Below are 21,433 nucleotides of genomic sequence, written 5' to 3' on the forward strand. Positions count from 1 at the left end.
TTTTCTTAAAACTGAATTCAAATTCTCAAACTGCCCTGGTGGGATTTGAACTCACGTTCTCTGGATTATTAGTCCAGAAACATTACTTGATGGGGGTGGGTGGGGATGTCATTTAAAATAAGCAAATTAAACAACAACAAACTGCATTTATATAGCCCCTTTTAAAATAGCAAAACGTCCTAGGGTGCTTCACGGGAGCGTAATCAGATAAAATTTGGCACCGAGCCATATAAAGGGATATTAGGACGGGTGGCCAAAAGCTTGGTCAAAGAGGCAGGTTCTAAAGAGTGTTTAAAAGGAGGAGAGAGAGGTAGAGAGGTGGAGGAGTTTAGGGAGGGAATTCCAGAGCTGAGGGCCTAGGCAGCTGAAGGCAGGGCTGCCAATGGTGGAGTAAAAGAAATCAGTGTATTTACCCACACACTTCGTAGGTCTTTATTCATGGTATTTTTGAGCTGTCAGCTTTTTCAGGGAAGTGGGTACTGTGTCAGTGATTGCTAGTTTTCTGGATTTGTGTGTATGGGAGTTAATCTTGGGTAAGCAAAACCCGAAGAATTATTCTCGAAAATATGTCTAGAAACAGTAACACTGCCAACAGAGGCAATGTAATATAGGAGTCAAGGGCCACGAACTGAAATGGTTCGATCTTGTAACATAGGCCTCGTTGTACAAGCTGACAGTGCAAATCAGAAGAACATATTACTTAGTGGCCTCCTAATCCATTTAAAAACCAGAATAGATAGATAGACATGGACAAGTGCCTCTACAGTTCTCAATATTGACTTGTGAGAGGTCCCTCTGTGAAATGCACTATATTGAGGCTATTGTTACAATTTATAATTCATATTAATATCTGCCAAGGCTAGCTTCTTTCAGGATAGTCATAAATACCAGGAATTGTTGACACAAAATTATCTAAACTGCGCTGAATTAAACTGCACACATATAAAGTACATTTCTATCTACCCCAGATCTCACCACCTTACCATCTCCTGGTGACTTCCTTCCCTTGGTGTGGTATCAATTGGCTGCTACAGTTCCCTACATTACAACACTGACCACACCCCGCAAGTGGTTCATTGACTGTGCAGCACTTTGGGACCTCTCGAGGATGTGAAAGGCTCGGTATTAAATGCAAGTTCTTCTTCTTCAACTTCTTCCTCCTCCTGCAACGGGGAGACCCGTGAAAGTCCGTGGGGTTGAACTCGCGTTGTGTAATATTAAGTGACGTTAATGCGTTTGCCTGAAATTTCTCTCTCCGCATAGGGACTAATCCATAGTTAACGCCAGGGGAATTTCAAAGCATGTTCCTGACTAAATGTTGGGGGCGGAGGCATTGGGAATTACATGAGACAATGAATCATAGAGTCTTACAGCACAGAAGGAGGCCATTCGGCCCATCGTGCCTGTGCCGTGCTCTTTGTAAGAACTATCCAATTACTCCCACTCCTCCTGCTCTTTCCCCATAGTCCTGCAACTATTTCCTTTTCAAGTATTTATCCAATTCCCTTTTGATAGTCATTGTTGAAATCTGCTTCCACCACCCGTTCAGGCAGCGCATTCCAGATCATAACAAGTTTAGATTAGAAATATACTAAAAGAGGGAAAGATATTTTTCCTTTGCTTTTTTTCTATTCTTTCCTCAAGACCGTCACTGGGTTATCCCTCGTAGTTGGAAGAATAAGAGATGGGCTATTTCCCTCCTTTTTTTCCCGTTATTGATGAGAGCTACCTATTGTCCACCCACTCCCAGCCCCACCACTAGAGACTTGGTTCAGTAATTTTGACTTTGGGTGACAGTGTAAAACTGGCGATGTCAAATTAGCCGTCCATTATATATCTCTCCTGATTTTCATATGCATTGACTGCAATCGAAATGAAAAACGGGGAGGGATGCATAACGGGCGGCTGATCCGATATCGTCTGTTTTATGCGATCGGCCAAAGTCAAAATTCGCCCCCCTCGGAGTGAGGTGATGGAGCAGTGGAAAGATTACGTACCTGGCCTAGCAATTTGGCGATCAGTTTGAACATGTAGAGAAGAGCCTGGAGGTCCATGCTACATTTGCTGATGATGTCTGTGCAGTGAATATACCGGGATGCTGGAGAATCTGCGGTGTGAACTAATGTAAGAAGGCAGCTCCATTAAAGAAGTGCGGAGACTGCAAGGAATACTAATGTACAGATCCAGAATTTAATTATCGGGTGTGGGATCGGTATGCCCTTGTATCTAACTTATACTGTCTCAGTCGGTATTTTTTTCAATGTCATCACTGTGTCTGTTGCAGGTAATGGACTACCTTGCACAGTGTCCTGCTCCGTTGCATTACATTCTTCTGCATCAACCTACTTAGGATGATCTATCACCTTTACTTTGCTCCCTCTTCTTTTTCACTCTCTGATCCTTCTATGCTTCAGAAGCTCCATCAATATCTTGCCTATCACTATCATTATGGCATCCATTAAAGTTGCCTCAGCTGAACGTAAAAGGCTTGAAGAATCTAATCAAGTAAAAAAAAAAGTCCTCAAAGAACATATTGATTCAATCTATCCCCGGGAGATACATTTTAACGATGCACAACGTTTGTGATTGAATGGATTATGTCCTCTACTCCTCCTCTAAACAAATGGGGCGGCTACTTAAATATCCCATCATTGCGCACTGGTGCTTATGACTAAAGCTGCAGATAATCAGGATTTCTTCGTAATGGTCTCTTCCCACATCATATGCAGACTAACTACTCCAGTTAGTGCGTTTGGCCCAACCAGTGATCCTCCCATTTTTAATGGCAAGGATTTATTTGCTGCTTTCCCCTCACCATCTGCTCTAATCAGGTGGTGACTATACTAACGTCAGCTGTGGCTCAGTTAGTAGCGCTCTCACCTCCCTGAGTCAGAAGGTAGTGGGTTCACAAACCTCACTCCAGAGACCTGAGCACAAAATCTTGGCTGACGCTCCAGTGCAGTACTGAGGGAGCGCTGTGCTTTCTAGATGAGATGTTAAACTGAAGCCCAGTCTGCCCTCTCTGGTAGATGCAAATGGTCCCGTGGCATTATTTTGAAAAAGAGCAGGGGAGTTCTCCCCAGTGTCCTGGCCAGTATTTATCCCTCAACAAATATCAATAAAACAGATAATCTGGTCATTATCACAGTGCTGTTTGCGGGATCTTGCTGTGTGCAAATTGACTGCCTTGTTTCCCACGTTACAACAGTGACAACACTTCAAAAGTACTTAATGGGCTGTGAAGTGCTTTGGGACGTCCTGAGGTCATGAAAGGTGCTATGGGTACGGTAGCATAGTGGTTATGTTACTGGACTAGTAATCTAGAGGCCTGGACGAATAATCCGGAGTCATGAGTTCAAATCCCGTCACGGCAGCTGGGGAATTTAAATTCAGTTAACTAAATAAAATCTGGAATTAAAATGCTAGTATCAGTAATGGTGGCCATGAAACTACCGGATTGTCGTAAAAACCCATCTGGTTCACTAATGCCCTTTAGGGAAGGAAACCTGCCGTCCTTACCCAGTCTGGCCTATATGTGACTCCAGACCCACAGCAATGTGGTTGATTCTTAATTGCCCTCTGAAATGGCCTGGCAAGCCACTCAGTTGTAAAATCTCACTAAAAAAAAGTCACAATAAGAATAAAATCGGACGGACCACTAGGCACCAGACGCGACGAAGGCAAACCGAGCCCAGTCGACCCTGCAAAGTCCTCCTCACTAAGATCTGGGGACTTGTGCGAAAAGTGGGAGAGCTGTCCCACAAACTAGTCAAGCAACAGCCTGACATAGCCATACTCACAGAATCATACCTTTCAGCCAACGTCCCAGACTCTTCCATCACCATCCCTGGGTATGTCCTGTCCCACCGGCAGGACAGACCCACCAGAGGTGGCGGTACAGTGATATACAGTCAGGAGGGAGTGGCCCTGGCAGTCCGCAACATTGACTCTGGATCTCATGGCATCAGGTCAAACATGGGCAAGGAAACCTCCTGCTGATTACCACTCTACTGCCCTCCCTCTGCTGATGAATCAGTCCTCCTCCATGTTGAACACCACTTGGAGGAAGCACTGAGGGTAGCAAGGGCACAGAATGTACTCTGGGTGGGGGACTTCAATGTCCATCACCAAGAGTGGCTCGAGTCCTGAAGGACATAGCTTCCAGACTGGGCCTGTGGCAGGTGGTGAGTGAACCAACACGAGGGAAAAACTTACTTGACCTTGTCCTCACCAATCTACCTGTCGCAGATGCATCTGTCCATGACAGTATTGGTAGGAGTGACCACCGCACAGTCCTTGTGGAGACGAAGTCCCGTCTTCGCACTGAGGACACCATCCAACGTGTTGTGTGGCACTACCACCGTGCTAAATGGGATAGATTCACAACAGATCTAGCAGCTCAAAACTGGGCATCCATGAGGTGCTGTGGGCCATCAGCAGCAGCAGAATTGTATTCCAGCACAATCTGTAACCTCATGGCCCGGCATATTCCTCACTCTACCATTACCAACAAGCTAGGGGATCAACCCTGGTTCAATGAGGAGTGTAGAAGAGCATGCCAGGAGCAGCACCAGGCATACCTAGAAATGAGGTGCCAACCTGGTGAAGCTACAACTCAGGACTAAATGCATGCTAAACAGCGGAAGCAACATGCTATAGACAGAGCTAAGTGATTCCACAACCATCGGATCAGATCAAAGCTCTGCAGTCCTGCCACATCCAGTCATGAATGGTGGTGGGCAATTAAACAACTAACGGGAGGAGGAGGCTCTGCAAACATTCCCATCCTCAACGATGGCGGAGTCCAGCACGTGAGTGCAAAAAACAAGGCTGAAGCGTTTGCAACCATCTTCAGCCAGAAGTGCCGAGTGGATGATCCATCTCGGCCTCCTCCTGATATCCCCACCATCACAGAAGCCAGTCTTCAGCCAATACGATTCACTCCATGTGATATCAAGAACCGGCTGAGTGCATTGGATACAGCAAAGGCTATGGGACCCGACCACATCCCAGCTGTAGTGCTGAAGACTTTGTGCTGCAGAACGAGCTGCGCCTCGAGCCAAGCTGTTCCAGTACAGCTACAACACTGGCATCTATCAAACAATGTGGAAAATTGCCCAGGTAGGTCCTGTCCACAAAAACCAGGACAAATCCAATCCGGCCAATTACCGCCCCATTGGTCTACTCTCAATCATCAGCAAAGTGATGGAAGGTGTCGTCGACAGTGCTATCAAGCGGCACTTACTCACCAATAACCTGCTCACCGATGCTCAGTTTGGCTTCCGCCAGGACCACTCGTCTCCAGACCTCAGTACAGCCTTGGTCCAAACATGGACAAAAGAGCTGAATTCCAGAGGTGAGGTGAAAATTACTGCCCTTGACATCAAGGCAGCATTTGACCGAGTGTGGCACCAAGGAGCTCTCGTAAAATTGAAGACAATGGGAATCAGGGGGAAAACTCTCCAGTGGCAGGAGTCATACCAAGCACAAAGGAAGATGGTAGTGGTTGTTGGTGGCCAATCATCTCAGCCCCAGGACATTGCTGCAGGAGTTCCTCAAGGCAGTGTCCTAGGCCCAACCATCTTCAGCTGCTTCATCAATGACCTTCCCTCCATCATAAGGTCAGAAATGGGGATGTTCGCTGATGATTGCAGAATGTTCAGTTCCATTCGCAACTCTCAGATAATGAAGCAGTCCGAGCCCGCATGCAGCAAGATCTGGACAACATCCAGGCTTGGGCTGATAAGTGGCAAGTAACATTCGTGCCAGACAAGTGCCAGGCAATGACCATCTCCAACAAGAGAGAGTCTAACCACCTCCCCTTGACATTCAACGGCATTACCATCGCCGAATCCCCCACCATCAACATCCTGGGGGTCACCATTGACCAGAAACTTAACTGGACCAGCCATATAAATACTGTGGCTACAAGAGCAGGTCAGAGGCTGGGTATTCTGCGACGAGTGACTCACCTCCTGACTCCCCAAAGCCTTTCCACCATCTACAAGGCACAAGTCAGGAGTGTAATGGAATACTCTCCACTTGCCTGGATGAGTGCAGCTCCAACAACACTCAAGAAGCTTGACACCATCCAGGACAAAGCGGCCCGCTTGATTGGCACCCTATCCACCACCCTAAACATTCACTCCCTTCACCACCGGCGCACAGTGGCTGCACTGCAGCAACTCGCCAAGGCTTCTTCGACAGCACCTCCCAAACCCGCGACCTCTACCACCTAGAAGGACAAGGGCAGCAGGTACATGGGAACAACACCACCTACACGTTGCCCTCCAAGTCACACACCATCCCGACTTGGAAATATATCGCCGTTCCTTCATCGTCGCTGGGTCAAAATCCTGGAACTCCCTTCCTAACAGCACTGTGGGAGAACCTTCACCACACGGACTGCAGTGGTTCAAGAAGGCGGCTCACCACCACCTTCTCAAGGGCAATTAGGGATGGGCAATAAATGCCGGCCTCGCCAGCGACGCCCACATCCCATGAATGAATAAAAAAAATATAAATGCAAGTTTTTTTTGTGTGTTTTGACCCCACAAGTCACAAAGTAAATACAAACAGTGTAGGCGATTCATCCTTTCTTACCTAATCCGTCTCGAAAGAAAACCCTCCAGCTCAGCTCTCTTCCCCATCCAACTGACTTCCTGAATGATTCAAAGGTTTTTTGCCTCCTACCCTGAGTCTATAACAAATGTTGAATACTGTATGAATTATTTAGCAGTTTAGAAATTTCCAGGTAATTAATCTCAATTATCAGTCATTACCAGAACCTTGCACCACCATTGCGGTCTGGTAGACGTTTAAGGGCGGCTTAATCTGTCTTTCAAAATGTACCCACTTGGACTGGTTCTTCTTTCTACAAGCTCATTTAACCGTTCTCCAGAAAATGGAGCACAAGTCATCCGACGATGATATCAGATCATGTTCCAATGACAGATAGAATCATAGAAAGGTTACAGCACGGAAGGAGGCCATTCAGCCCATCAAGTCCGCGCCGGCTGTATGCAAGAGCAATCCAGCTAGTCCCACTCCCCAGCCCTATCCCTGTAGCCCTGCAAGTTTTTTCCTTTCAAGGACTTATCCAGTTCCCTTTTGAAAGCCATGATTGAATCTGCCTCCACCATCCTCTCTGGCAGTGCATTCCAGATCCTAACCACTCGCTGCGTGAAAAAGCTTTTCCTCATGTTGTTTTGCCAATCACCTTAAATCTATGTCCTCTGGTTCTTGACCCTTCCGCCAATGGAAACAGTTTCTCTCCATCTACTCCGTCAAGACCCTTTATGATTTTGAATACCTCTATGAAATTTCCTCTCAACCTTCTCTGTTCCAAGGAGAACAACCCCAGCTTCTCCAGTCTATCCACGTAACTGAAGTCCCTCATCCCTGGAATCATTCTAGCAAATCTTTTCTCCAACCTCTCTAAGGCCTTCACATCTTTCCTAAAGTGCGGTGCCCAGAAATGGACACAATGCTCCAGTTGTGGCCAAACCAGTGTTTTATGAAAGGTTCGTCATGACTTCCTTGCTTTTGTACTCTATGCCTCTATTTAACCGCTTTCTCAACCCACCCTGCCACCTTCAACGATTTGTGCACATATATCCCCAGATCTCTCTGTTCCTGTACCCCTTTTAGAATTGTGCCCTCTAGTTTATATTGCCTCTCCTCGTTCTTCCTACCGAGATGTATCACTTCGCATTTCTCCGCGTTAAATTTCATCTGCCATGTGTCCGACCATTCCACCAGCCTGTTTATATCCTCTTGGCGTCTATCGCTATCCTCCTCAATGTTCATTACACTTCCAAGTTTCGATGATTAATTTCTCGATGGACTTCTTTACCAATTCAATCAATAAATATTCAATACCGTCCTATTGAGAGACTCCATCTGATCTCAGTTTAACACTTTTCAAGTATTGAGTAAAATACTGCGTGTTTCACTTGTCCTGTGAAGGGAGTATTTTTGTGGCAATGATATTTCCTTTGCTCTGGAGAGGCAAAAAAGAAAGGGGTTCTTGGCTCCAATAACCGGAACAAGAATAGACCCATTCGTTGGAGTGACAGTAGAAAGATGACTCAACTTCAGAAATTCACAGAGCCCTCATTCACATCAGAAGAATCCTTCCAAGCTCATGAGAATCACAAACGAGAACTTGTGAGCCTCATGAGCTTGGTGATAAGCCTGGAGGATTTTTGGACTGCACATTGCGGAAGAAACAGATATATATGGTTTGCTGTCTTTGCATTAATCCAATATGCAGATCCATAGAGACAGAAACCATGGGGGAAAAATTGGATAAGGGCTGTTTTTGGGCGCGGGTAGCGTGATGTGATATTACCCCTCGCCCAATGACCCCTGCGCAGGCAGGACACACGTTTCGGCGGGCAGGAGGACTCACCTGCAATCAGCGTTCCATTCCAGGCCTTGCACATGGAATCAATGCAATTAAGAGCTCAATCTCTTAAAGGGAGGATGTTTCTTAGAAATGTCTTAAAGGTAGCTGGCACTTGTTATTTGCTGAAAATAACAGTCTGCTGTCTGAACGGAATCTGAACGGAGATCAGACATCGCACACGTAAAACACAGGTGCAGGTCCCATCCCTATGCTTACACACAGATTAGTTATGTTGAAACATTGAATAAAGGTTGCACACTACTAAATCCCACATCCTCCAATCTGCACACCAGACCGCACCAATCTGCCGATCTGAGTTGGTACCAGGCCTGTGAGAGTGCATGCACCAAGGTTCTCTGCTGATGTACTAGAGACCTTGGTGCAAGAGGTGGACAGAAGGAGGGACATCCTATATCTGCAGTGGGGAGGGGGGGAAATAAGAGGCCCTCCAGACATATGGCCAAGAGGCAGCGGGGGACGAAGTCAATGCCAGGCGCACAGCATCATGAACATGGATGCAGTGCAGGAAGATGTTCAATTATTTGACATGAGCGGTCAAGGTGAGTGAGGTCAACTGTCAAGTGGCGTCTCCTACCAACTGCACCACACACTACACCCCCATCACCCACATACCAACAAACTCTTTCCATCAGTACTCAACTCTTCCAATCAGATGCTTCCTCTCATCCTTACACATTACCACTGTTTCAAGCCGCCCACCAGCAACTCACAGGCCACACACACTGGCAGCTGTTCAACCATGACAGGCACATCACCCAAACACACATCCCACTTTCTTGCAGGAGAAGGTGGCGCATATCAGGAAGCTGCAAGTGGCAGTGGCATTTAGCCCCTCGAGCCTGTTCCACCATTCAATGAGATCATGGTGGACCTGTGACCTAACTCCATATACCCGCCTTAACCCCAAATCCCTTAATACCCTTGGTTCACAGAAACCTATCAATCTCAGATTTAACAATCACAAGTGAGCTAGTATCAACTGCCGTCTGTAGAAGAGCGTTCCAAACGTCTCCCACCCTTTGCATGTAGAAGCATTTTCGACTTCACTCCTGCACGTCCTGGCTCTAAATGTTGGGCTATGTCCCCGCGTCCTAGTATTCAAGTGTAGGAGACCTTCAAAAACGGTCACAAATGTCTCCGCAGCCAGAAGCAATAATCCAGCCACTAACCTGTAAATCCTGCATGGTCCCTTTAAATAGCGCTGGTGTGGGGTCCTCCAGACACTCTAAGACACATTCAGATGGTCGGGGTTAAGAATGTGCGTTGAGTTGAGCATTAAGTCTCAAAATGGTGTCTATCGCTTTAAATCAGCGTTGCACACTGATTGAAGCCATTTTCTCCCTACTTTACATGATTCCAGCGTGCGTTATCTGCGCCTGCGCTAACTGCTATACCAAGATGGCATCTGGCGCACGTCACGCTGGAAACATGCCTGTGCATCCAAGACGCCATCTTGGATGTTGGAGAGGCCGGAACAACGGGCGCTACACGGCTCAATTTAGCGCCCCAAGTCCTTAAAGAAAGAAAAAAAGAATGAACTTGCATTCATTTAGCGCCTTTCATGACCTCAGGATGCCTCAAAGCACCTTACAACCAACAAAGTACTTTTGAAGTGTAGTCACTTTTGTAATTTTGGAAAACGCGGCAGCCATAATGCGTAAAAGCAAGATCCCACAAACAGCAATTAAATAAATAACCAGTTTTAGATGATGTTGATTCATGGATAAATATTGGCCAGGCCACCAGGGATAACTCCTCTGCTCTTCTTCGGAATAGCACCATGGGATCTTTTACATCCAAAACACTGCACCCCCCCCCACATGGAAGCTCTCCCTCAGTACTGCAGTGGAGTGTCAATCTAGATTTTGTACTACAAGTCTCTGGAGTGGGACTTAAACCCACAATCTTCTGATTCAGAAGCCAGAGTGCTACCAACTGAGTCACAGCTGTCACTTGTCCAGCAGGCCTGTTACCCTTAAACACGATCAGAGTGTTTCTCATTGAAATGGGCTTGGTGCATCTTAAAGTTTCGGTGCAACTGATTATATGAACTTCCCTGACGTCTTTGGAAAATAAATGTCCCCGCTGCATTTCACTTTCTCCAGGAAGATATGGCCTGGTGGTCCCCATCTTTCCATCTTCCAGTGCTGCACAGAGACAATATTTTAAAAATGAATACTCTGCCACAGTTGTTATATTTGTGACAAATATGCTCAGTTTTGATAGCTTTGTGGACACTTCAAGGGTCAGGGTTCTCTCTGACTATCTCCTCATCTCTCGTCCTACTCATCCCTCCACCCAACCTAAACACCTCTACTGTTACTTTCTGCCTCTGGAAAAAAAACTGCCCTCAACTCCTTCTCAAGAGCTCTCTCGAACCCCAATGTTAGCCTCCACTGGCCTGCCCCATGTGACAATGTCAACACTTTTTGTTGACCTACTCCGAAACTGTTTCCCCTTTACCTTCCATGCCCACCCAATCATCCCCGCCCCCCAACCAGGATAAAATTAAGATAAGAACTTGCATGTATATAGTGCCTTTCACAACCACTTTTGAAACGCAGCAACCAATTTGCCCACAGCAAGGTCCCACAGACATTAATGAGAAAATGACCAAATGCTCTGTTTCAACAATGTTGGTTGAGGGAGAAATAATGGCCAGGACCCCAGGGATAACTCCCCTGCTCTTCTTCAAATAGTGCCACAGGATCTTTTACATCCACCTGAGAGGGCAGACAGGGCTTTGTTTAACATCTTATCCAAAGGACGTGCAGCACTCCCTCAGTTCTCCACTAAAGTATCAGCCTCAATTACATGTTCAAGTCTCCTAGAGTGGAACTCAAACCCACCACCTTTTGACTCAAAGTGTGAGAGTGCTATTAACTGAGCCATGGAAGATACCTACCTAAGACATCACTACCACTCCTCCTAGTGCAATACCTCCCTCCATGGCCTCAAATCTGTAGGCTGTAAGTGAAAATTCACATGGCCAGTGACTGACCTGGCTGTCCAGCTCTAGATCTGGAATGACCATCTTAAACTATGCCGTTACTCTATTGCCATGGCTAAAATCTGCTTACTCCTCCAACATCATCCTGGTTAGTGGAAATAATTCCACACTCATTGGGGCAGATTTTAGAGTCTGGTACAGCCTGTTGCTCTCAAAAATGGGTTCAGACGAGGTATACCTGATCTTCAAAATGAGGGGGAGGTTGGTTCGGCCTGACTTCCGACTACTTTTTGGACCTGCCCAACTTTCCAGACTAGCCTGAGCTGCCTAAAGTATTACCGTATTCAAAAGAGCCGTTGAGGGACTTTGCCCAATTCTGCAGCTTCCAAGTACCCAATGTACCCAGGAAACCTAGTAGGAAGAGTTCCTCGGAGCAGGAGGGCATTTAAAAGATGTGCAGTGTTGCAGTGCGCACTGTGAGTGCTCTTTTGCCTTTACTCGGCTGCTTTTGTTCTTTTTTTTGTTTTTTTCTTGTTGATATTTAAGTTTTCAGGAGCCACCAGCACCCTTGTATTATTATTTATTCCCCCCAGCTTCTTTTACTGCTACCAATGGGTTTCCCAGTTGGAAGTCCCTGAGCTGATGTGTTCAGGAGAGGGCACCTACGGTGGGCAGGTTCGGTTGCCCAAGATGTGTTCCTCCATTTTAAAATTCTCATCCATGTTTTCAAATCCTTCCATGGCCTTCGCCCCCTCCCTATCTCTGTAACCTCCTCCAGCCCTACGACCCTCCTGAGATCTCTGCGCTCCTGTAATTCTGGCCTCTTGCGCATCCCCGATTTCCATCGCTCCATCATTGGCGGCCGTGCCTTCAGCTACCTAGGCCCTCAGCTCTGGAATTCCCTCCCTAAACCTCTCCGCCTCTCTAACTCGCTCTCCTCTTTTACGACACTCCTTAAAACCTACCTCTTTGACCAAGCTTTAGGTCACCTGTCTTAATCTCTCCTTATTTGGCACGGAGCCACATTTTGTTTGATAATCGCAACTGTGAAGTGCCTTGGGACGTTTTACTACGTTAAAGGCGCTATATAAATGCAAGTTGTTGTTGTTCTATACCACCCTGCTGGCACCCATGCACCTTCACCTGCAGTGAGGGGTGAAACAATCTAATTTTGGCAGACCTAGTCCTCTTCCCAAAGGAAATTGCGTCAATTGACCCCACAAAGGCATCATTGCAATGTGTGCATACCTGACCATACTGGATTGCTCTTTAGAAGCACCTCAATCACAATACGTCGTGCTTTACACGGCACTGCGTGAAATTGTGCCAAGGCGCGGACTCGATGGGCCGAATGGCTTCTTTCCGTGCTGTAACCTTTCGATGATTCTAAGGCGATCAAGAGTCAGCGTTGCCGGATCGGCTACAGCTGTCAAGATGCCACCAATCACACCTGCCACCCCCTGGCACACCTGTCTGCCAAGCAAGTCAGCAGAGGCAGATGCAGAGCAGTGCCCTCTACTGTAAGGACAGCTGCAGCTGCCATGCAGCTCACAGCTGGCACATACGCGTTGGCCGGTGGGTGGGGTGGGGGCACAATAACAGTCAGCTGTGGCCTTAATCCCGGCTGCGCTTCCTTGTAGACGTGTTGCAATGCAACGCTCACCCATGGGGATGGCGCCCTGGACTGGCACAGAGAGCGAGCTACGGAAAAAATGCCTAAGTTGGCGGAGCAACGGCAGAAGAAATTTAAGCGTGAAGTTAAAATTATTTACATACTCTGCTTCAGCCATGACAGGCACATCTACCCCTCCGGTTTCTCTTGGGCGGTTGTCCAGTGGCAGTTCACTGACTGGTTGCCCGATAGCCCTGACCGTAAGGCCCAGCTCTGTTTCGAGGGCCGGGCCTCATTAAAATAGATCCGGCAGGCTGTGGGCGGAAAATAAGCGAACGGGCGGACTTCCCGTCGGCTCCAGGCCCCCGCTATAGATTGGGAGGCCCAACGGACCTGGAAAATAGCGGGCCTGGTAGAGGGTTCCACTCTTGGGAAGTGGGGGTGGTGGGTGGGGGGGGTGGTGGGGGGGGTGGTGGGGGGGGGGGGGTGGTCCAGGTTGTTCTAGTGAAGCGCCGGAGGATCACTGCAACTCCTCTCAGCCCCCCCAAAAGAATAATTGAAAACTTACCTTCTGGGCTTCACTTTAGCTGGACCACCATCGAGACCATGTGGAGCATACACGGCACATGCTCCGACCTGTTGAGTTCAAAAATGGCGATCGGGCGACCGGGGTCCTCTGTAGGTCACAGGGCCCAGATTTGCATACGAACATACGAACATACGAAATTGCCCAAGTTTGTACACAATCCTCCCACTGTGGCCCAAATAAGTGCAGAGTGGATGATCCATCTCGGCCTCCTCCTGATATCCCCACCATCACTGAAGCCAATTCGATTCACTCCACGTGATATCAAGAAACGGCTGAGTGCACTGGATACAGCAAAGGCTATGGGCCCCGACAACATCCCGGCTGTAGTGCTGAAGACTTGTGCTCCAGAACCAGTCGCGCCTCTAGCCAAACTGTTCCAGTACAGCTACAACACTGGCATCCACCCGACAATGTGGAAAATTGCCCAGGTCTGTCCTGCCCACAAAAAACAGGAAAAATCCAATCCGGCCAATTACTGCCCCATCAGCTACTCTCAATCATCAGCAAAGTGATGGAAGGTGTCGTCGACAGTGCTATCAAGTGGCACTTACTCACCAATAACCTGCTCACCGATGCTCAGTTTGGGTTCCGCCAGGACCACTCGGCTCCAGACCTATTACAGCCTTGGTCCAAACATGGACAAAAGAGCTGAATTCCAGAGGTGAGCTGAGAGTGACTGCCCTTGATATCAAGGCAGCATTTGACCGAGTGTGGCACCAAGGAGCCCTAGTAAAATTGAAGTCAATGGGAATCAGCGAGAAAACTCTCCAGTGGCTGGAGTCATACCTAGCACAAAGGAAGATGGTAGTGGTTGTTGGAGGCCAATCATCTCGGCCCCAGGACATTGATGCAGGAGTTCCTCAGGGCAGTGTCCTAGGCCCAACCATCTTCAGTTGCTTCATCAATGACCTTCCCTTCCAGTGTTCAGTTCCATTCGCAACCCCTCAGATAATGAAGCAGTCCGTGCCCGCATGCAGCAAGACCTGGACAACATTCAGGCTTGGGCTGATAAGTGGCAAGTAACATTTGCGCCAGGCAAGTGCCAGGCATTGATCATCTCCAACAAGAGAGAGTCTAACCACCTCCCCTTGACATTCAACGGCATTACCATCGCCGAATCCACCACCATCAACATCCTGGGGGTCACCATTGACCAGACTTAACTGGACCAGCCACATAAATACTGTGGCTACAAGAGCAGGTCAGAGGTTGGGTAATCTGCGGTGAGTGACTCACCTCCTGACTCCCCAAAGCCTTTCCACCATCTACAAGGTACAAGTCAGGAGTGTGATGGAATACTCTCCACTTGCCTGGATGAGTGCAGCTCCAACAACACTCAAGAAGCTCGACACCATCCAGGACAAAGCAGCCCGCTTGATTGGCACCCCATCCACCACCCTAAACATTAACTCCCTTCACCACCGGCGCAATGTGGCTGCAGTGTGTACCATCCACAGGATGCACTGCAGCAACTCGCCAAGGCTTCTTCGACAGCACCTCCCAAACCTGCGATCTCTACCACCTAGAAGGACAAGAGCAGCAGGCACATGGGAACAACACCACCTGCACGTTCCCCTCCAAGTCACACACCATTCCGACTTGGAAATATATCATCGTCGCTGGGTCAAAATCCTGGAACTCCCTTCCTAACAGCACTGTGGGAGAACCTTCACCACACGGACTGCAGCGGTTCAAGAAGGCGGCTCACCACCACCTTCTCAAGGGAATTAGGGATGGGCAATATTTGCCAGCGATGCCCACATCCCATGAACGAATAAAAAAAAATAAGTTCTTCTACAAGTTCAACATTACCACCCAATCTCTCTGCTTCTAAACACAAAAGCAAGCACTACGCTCGCCTTATTATGGCCTGATCTATTCCCGTTTCCACCTTTTATGAGCTGTGTATTTGCACATCAAAGTCTACTCTGTTCCTTTATTCCATTTAACATCTTACTATTTAAGGTGCAGTTCCATTCCCTGGTCTTATTTCCAAATAGCCTCACTTTGCATTTTCCTACATTGAGCTACACTTGAGAACTATCTAAAGTCTACCTCCATGACACTCTTCTCTCCTTGCTGAGCTCATAAGTATTACGATGCAAACGCTACATCGCCTCAAATTTCTCCTCCTCTATCTGCACTGTCACCCCAGGGATCCATTCTCGGTCGCCTCCGCTCCATCATTAATACGTTGCCCCTTGGCAGCGTTGCCTGGAAACATGGGGTTAACTTCCATATGTACAATGATGAGATCCAGCTCCACCGCACTGCTTGCACCATCGATCCCGAGGCTGCTGTTACATTGATCCAAAAGGTTGCGACTGACACTTCCTCCAGCTTAATGTCGGCAAAATCAAAATTATTCCTGTCGGTACCTGTAGGCCTTGAGAACATCAATCTCCTTGCTGCCAGCTCAAGTTAAATCAGGATGTGAAGAACTTCTACCACAACCCAAAGCCCAGTTTTCTCTCCTGCACCAATTCCATTAACTGGATTGCTTTCTTAAAGCTCAGAACGTCGCAAGGCGCTTTGCAGACAATAAAGTACTTTTGAAGTGTACTCACTGCTGTAATGTAGGAAACGCAGCACCCAGTTTGTGCACAGCAAGGTCCCACAAGCGGCAAAGTGATAATGACCAGATAATCTGTTTTAGTGATATTTGTTGAGGGATAATTATTGGCCGGGTCACCAGAAGAACTTCCCCCGCTCTGCTTCGAATAGTGCCATGTGACCTTCTACGTCCATCTGCTATCATGCTTTTATCACTCTCTGCTTTCACAATATATAATTTTCTGGGTCCGCTGTTATTTGTTATTTATATTAATGATTTGGATGAGAATTTAGGAGGCATGGTTAGTAAGTTTGCAGATGACACCAAGATTGGTGGCATTGTGGACAGTGAAGAAGGTTATCTAGGATTGCAACGGGATCTTGATAAATTGGGCCAGTGGGCCGATGAATGGCAGATGGAGTTTAATTTAGATAAATGTGAGGTGATGCATTTTGGTAGATCGAATCGGGCCAGGACCTACTCCGTTAATGGTAGGGCGTTGGGGAGAGTTATAGAACAAAGAGATCTAGGAGTACAGATTCATAGCTCCTTGAAAGTGGAGTCACAGGTGGATAGGGTGGTGAAGAAGGCATTCAGCATGCTTGGTTTCATTGGTCAGAACATTGAATGCAGGAGTTGGGATGTCTTGTTGAAGTTGTACAGGGCATTGGTGAGGCCACACTTGGAGTACTGTGTACAGTTCTGGTCACCCTATTATAGAAAGGATATTATTAAACTAGAAAGAGTGCAGAAAAGATTTACTAGGATGCTACCGGGACTTGATGGTTTGACTTACAGGGAGAGGTTAGACAGACTGGGACTTTATTCCCTGGAGAGTAGGAGGTTAAGGGGTGATCTTATAGAAGTCTATAAAATAATGAGGGGCATAGATAAGGTCGATAGTCAAAATCTTTTCCCAAAGGTAGGGGAGTCTATAACGAGGGGGCACAGATTTAAGGTGAGAGGGGAGAGATACAAAAGGATCCAGAGGGGCAATTTTTTCACTCAAAGGGTGGTGAGTGTCTGGAACGAGCTGCCAGAGGCAGTAGTAGAGGCGGGTACAATTTTGTCTTTTAAAAAGCATTTGGACAGTTACATGGGGAAGATGGGTATCGAGGGATATGGGCCAAGTGCAGGCAATTGGGACTAGCTTAGTGGTATAAACTGGGCGACATGGACATGTTGGGCCGAAGGGCCTGTTTCCATGTTGTAACTTCTATGATTCTATGATTCTATATGAAGACCTATGAGCGATCAGCCATGGCTCAGTCATTAGGATTCTCGCCTCTGAATCAGAAGGCTGTGGGTTCAAGTCCCGCGCCATGAGACTTGAGTATAATATCTAGGCTGACGCTCCAGTGCAATGAAGAGAGAGTGCTGCACTGTCAGAAGTGTCGCCTTTCAGATGAGACGTTAGATCGAGGCCCCACCTGTCCTCTCAGGTGGATGTAAAAGACTCCATGGAAATATTTTGAAGAAGAGCAGGGGAGTTCTCCCTGGTGTCCTGGCTGATATTTATCCCTCAATCAACACCTAAAAACAGATTATCTGGTCATTATCACATTGTTGTTTGTGGGATCTTGCTGTGCGCAAATTGGCTGCTGTGTTTCCTACATTACAATAGTCACTACACTTTGAAAGTATTTCATTGACTGGAAAGTGCTTTGGGACGTCACGAAAGGCGTTGTGTAAATGTAAGTTCGTTTGTCGTTTTTTACATACGGAATGCTGTGACCCAAGTCTTCCCCCAGACAGAGTCCTGCACTTTCATTACCACCATCTTCACACTGTTCCACCAGTTGCTCTTGTGCTCACTCACTGTAGGTTTCTAGTCTAGTCATTGGGAAAGGTACAGACACCAACTGTGTGGTCACAAACACTGAATTGGAAACTGCACGAGTTTACGTATACACTTGTTACTTTAAGGTAGGACTGCCAAACTAAGTGGTTTCTACTGCACACTGGAAGCATTCTGAACAAGCTCTGCAACGTGAATGTGTTACTGAGATGTTTTCTTCAGTGCCTGACTACCCTTAGCTTATAACATTTTAATCCGTCTCCTGAACTAAATCTTAGTCTCTGAACTTTAAATCTGAACTTAGTCACCAATTATCAGCCATGACTCAGTGATAGCACTTGCACCTCTGAGTCAGAACGTCGTGGGTTCAAGTCCCACTCTCGAGATTTAAGCATATAATCTCAGTGCATCACTGAGGGAGTGCTGCACTGTCAAAGGTGCCGTCTATCGGATGACATGTTAAACCAAGACCCTGTCTGCCCTCTCAGGTGGATGTACAAGGTCCCATGGCACTATTTTGAAGTAGAGCAGAGAAGTTCTTCTGGTGTCCTGGCCAACATTGATCCCCCAACCAACACCTAAAACAAATGATCCAGTCATTTACTTCATTGCTGTTTGTGGGACCTTGTGGGATCTTGCTGTGCGCAAATTGGCTGCTGCGTTTCCTACATTACAACAGTGACTACACTTCAAAATACTTCATTGCCTGTAAAGCGCTTTGGCCCCATCAGTCCACTCTCAATCATCAGCAAAGTGATGGAAGGTGTCACCGACACTGCTGTCAAGCGGCACTTACTCACCAATAACCTGCTCACTGATGCTCAGTTTGGGTTCCGCCAGGACCACTCAGCTCCAGACCTCATTACAGCCTTGGTCCAAACATGGACAAAAGAGCTGAATTCCAGAGGTGAGGTGAGAGTGACTGCCCTTGACATCAAGGCAGCATTTGACCGAATGTGGCACCAAGGAGCCCTAGTGAAATTGAAGTCAATGGGAATCAGAGGGAAAACTCTCCAGTGGCTGGAGTCATACCTAGCACAAAGGAAGATGGTAGTGGTTGTTGGAGGCCAATCATCTCAGCTCCAGGGCATTGCTGCAGGAGTTCCTCAGGGCAGTGTCCTAGGTCCAACCATCTTCAGCTGCTTCATCAATGACCTTCCCTCCATCATAAGGTCAGAAATGGGGATGTCCGCTGATGATTGCATAGTGTTCAGTTCCATTCATAAGAACATAAGAACATAAGAAATAGGAGCAGGAGTAGGCCAATCGGCCCTTCGAGCCTGCTCCGCCATTTAATAAGATCATGGCTGATCTGATCCTAACCCCAAATCTAAATTCATGTCCAATTTCCTGCATTCGCAACCCCTCAGATAATGAAGCAGTCTGTGCCTGCATGCAGCAAGACCTGGACTACATCCAGGCTTGGGCTGACAAGTGGCAAGTAACATTCGCGCCAGACAAGTGCCAGGCAATGACCATCTCCAACAAGAGAGAGTCTAACCACCTCCCCTTGACATTCAACGGCATTACCATCACCGAATCCCCCACCATCAACATCCTGGGGGTCACCATTGACCAGAAACTTAACTGGACCAGCCGTATAAATACTGTGGCAACAAGAGCAGGTCAGAGGCTGGGTATTCTGCGGTGAGTGACTCACCTCCTGACTCCCCAAAGCCTTTCAACTATCTACAAGGCACAAGTCAGGACTGTGATGGAATACTGTCCACTTGCCTTGATGAGTGCAGCTCCAGCAACACTCAAGAAGCTCGACACCATCCAGGACAAAGCACCCCATTTGATTGGCACCCCATCCACCACCCTAAACATTCACTCCCTTCACCATCGGCGTACTGTGCTGCAACGTGTACCATCCACAGGATACACTGCAGCAACTCGCCAAGGCTTCTTCGACAGCACCTCCCAAACCCGCGACCTCTACCACCTAGAAGGACAAGAGCAGCAGGTACATGGGAACAACATCACCTGCACGTTCCCCTCCAAGTCACACACCATCCCGACTTGGAAATATATCGCTGTTCCTTCATCGTCGCTGGGTCAAAATCCTGGAACTCCCTTCTTAAACGCACTGTGGGAGAACCTTCACCACACGGACTGCAGCGGTTCAAGAAGGCGGCTCACCACCACCCTTCTCAAGGGCAATTAGGGATGGGCAATAAATGCCGGCCTCGCCAGCGACGCCCACATCCCATGAACGAATAAAGAAAAAAGGTTGTGAAAGGCCCCATATAAATGAAAGTTTTTCTTTCTTTAATTTTGACAAATTCTTTAAATAACATATCAAGTTAAAACTCCCAGAATGTATCTTGTATGTTCAAAGTTTGTCACCTCATTTTCCCAGTGGGATTGAAGGTTGACTCGTTACCAATAGTCTAGAAGTTTTACGAGGGCAAATTTTACAGTCTGTGAGCTTTGTCCTCACCCAATCTAGGAATACTGATCCCAGCAGATCTACCAGGGATAGTCCTCATTTCATACGCAAAGTGACCTCCTGGCCGAGATTGAGCCTGGCAGTGAGAGTTCATCAAAGGGAAGAGGGACTGGATTATCTAGTGTGCGAGCAGATCTTAAAGGACTGCAGCTATAATTTAAAGGGATTCCTCCAAACCAGAACAACTCTATTTGCTGCTCAAGGTGTGGTCTCCTTAATGTAATGAAATTGGGTGATCATCACCAACCTGTCACTCCTCATTCATAAGAACATAAGAAATAGGAGCCGGACTAGGCCACACAGCCCCTCGAGCCTGCTCCGTCATTCAATAAGATCATGACTGATCTTTGACCTCAACTCCACTTTCCCGCCCGATCCCCATATCCCTTGATTCCACTAGAGTCAAAAAATCTATCGATCTCAGCCTTGAATAAACTCAACGACTGAGCATCCACAGCCCTCTGGGGTAGAGAATTCCAAAGATTCATAATCTTCTGAGTGAAGAAATTTCTGCTCATCTCAGTCCTTATCCTGAGTCTATGCCTCCTAGTTCTAGACTCTCCAGCCCGGGGAAACAGCCTCTCAGCATCTACCCTGTCAAGCCCTCTAGCAATGTTACATGTTTCAATGAGATCTCCTCTCATTCTTCTAAACTCCAGAGAGTATAGGCCCATTCTACTCAATCTCTCCTCATAAGACAACCCTCTCATCCCAGGAATCAATCTAGTGAACCTTCGTTGCACCGCCCCTATGGCAAGTATATCCTTCCTTAGGTAAGGAGACCAAAACTGTACACTGTACTCCAGGTGCGGTCTCACCAAAGCCCTGTACAATTGCAGCAAGACCTCCTTACTCTTGTACTCCAATCCCCTTACAATAAAGGCCAACATGCTATTTGCTTTCCTAATTGCCTGCTGTACCTGCATACTAACTTTTTATGCTTCTTGTACGAGGACACTTAAGTCTCTCTGAAGACCAAAATTTAATAGTTTCTCACCATTTAAAAAATATTCTGTTTTTCTATTCTTCCTACCAAAGTGATTAACC

Source organism: Heptranchias perlo, chromosome 6 (assembly GCF_035084215.1).
Source record: "Heptranchias perlo isolate sHepPer1 chromosome 6, sHepPer1.hap1, whole genome shotgun sequence".
NCBI classification, from domain to species: domain Eukaryota; kingdom Metazoa; phylum Chordata; class Chondrichthyes; order Hexanchiformes; family Hexanchidae; genus Heptranchias; species Heptranchias perlo.